The sequence below is a fragment of the Myotis brandtii genome, unplaced genomic scaffold, assembly GCF_000412655.1.
Source record: "Myotis brandtii unplaced genomic scaffold, ASM41265v1 scaffold123, whole genome shotgun sequence".
Lineage (NCBI taxonomy): Eukaryota > Metazoa > Chordata > Mammalia > Chiroptera > Vespertilionidae > Myotis > Myotis brandtii.
The window spans coordinates 10,403,907-10,405,459 of NW_005354291.1; the positions used below are offsets into that span (position 1 = coordinate 10,403,907).

A 1,553-nucleotide genomic window follows, 5' to 3' on the forward strand; every position below is an offset into this window, starting at 1 on the left:
TCCCCAGCCCTCCGCCCCCCGAGCGCCTGCCGCAAAGCGCAGAACGGCCACCTGACGACGCGTATAAACAAGGAGGCGCGGCAGCTGCAGGGACATCGGACCTCGGGTGTCCGGCCAGGGACCCCCTTCCCATGCTCGTCTTACCGCAACCTCCTCGGCTTCCTGCTCCTGCACCTCCTCCCCCTCCGACAACAGGCTCCCACGGGCGCCGCGCCCCCAGCTACAATTCTCAGCCGCTGGGTGTTGGCGACGGGACACCCACTACGCATGCCCACAACACAGCCCAGGAAGGGGGCGGGGATTGCCTTTCTCCCATTGGGCCGCGGTGCTGAGTGACAGCGGTCGTCTCCCGCCCCTTCTGATTCCAAACGAAGGAATGGGCATATCTGAAAAATTGCAAGGGAAGTATTTGGGGGGCGGAGCGGGTAGGGGGTTGGGGGTCTGACTTACAGATGGTGAACGCCCTAGCTGGCGTGCAAAAATCAAGAGAAAGAAATGGAGGGCAGCTGTCTTTATCTGGTGATGCCAGCCTCCCTTAGAGTCAGGATTTCATCCCGCCCCATCAGCTCATTCTGGTCTTGTTTCTAACCCTTGACTCTGCAGGAGACCGATTTCACAGTTCCAGTAAAAACTGCGAACGCAAATCAACAATCCTGGCAGGAACAATGAAAGAATAAGTCAGGAGTCACCTCCATGTGCTCATCTAGTGGGCAAGTCTTCATAGCACACCAGGCATTCTAAGCATCCTGGAAGGGCAGGGCATATTTTGCACAGGGCTTGAAAAAAAGCAGGAAGTCTTCTAATAACAACTATTCAAAAATAACGTCATTGTTAGATAAAAAGCATCACTTTCTTCAAGTGAAATAGTACCTCACCAAATTAGCTTGGCCTTTGCTTGTATCAGGGCAACATTATTTTCTGAAAGGATCCCCAGGACATCAAAAGTCCAAATGCACTAAAGTGGAAAAAAGGCAACCCCAGAATATTTTGCATTGGTACCACCTGAGCAAATTCTAGTTTGTTTGGTGCTATATATACATATACTTAAGTACAAAAATAAGGGCAGCCACGGATAAGAAACAAGGATCTCTTGGTTTAGCTTTCATTTTTTACTTTTAACAAAAAAAATGGGAGCAAGAAATATTTTGTATTTCTCATCTTTATTGAAGAAAACTACAGTGCAAGTGTAATAAGAAGCAGCAACTTATTATACTCTGTCCCTGTAAAGAGGGAGCAATAGAGAGGTGGGCATTCCGCCAAGTAGAAACACACATTCCATCTAAAAGTGTAGTATGATTCAGCTATAGCTGATGTGGACTTTGAGGGATTTTGGCCTAATATAGTCAAATTATCTGCTTTGTTAAGATATAATGGAAATTCAGATTTTTATGTGAAATTTCTCCCTTTTTTCAATATTCTTAAATTTTGATTAAACATTCTGTGGTCAGATAAAATATGTTTCAACCTCTGTAATAGACAGTAGTGTCAACCATAGAGTTTTAAAGCTGGAGAGGCCCTTATAGATGATCTGGCTCTACTTCCTCATTTCACAT

The 1,553-nt window shown here is 46.2% G+C and overlaps 1 protein-coding gene across 2 annotated transcripts in view; it reads right to left on the reverse strand.

Annotated features, from left to right (window-relative positions):
- Nucleotides 1-274, reverse strand: part of STX7 (syntaxin 7) — a 39,489-nt gene extending 39,215 nt beyond the window's left edge. For both annotated transcript variants that reach the window (XM_005859011.2, XM_005859012.2), the window contains exon 1: nt 145-274. The gene's annotated coding sequence lies outside the window, so the exon portion shown is untranslated. The remainder of the gene's footprint in view (nt 1-144) is intronic.
- Between the last annotated feature and the right edge of the window lie 1,279 nt (nt 275-1,553).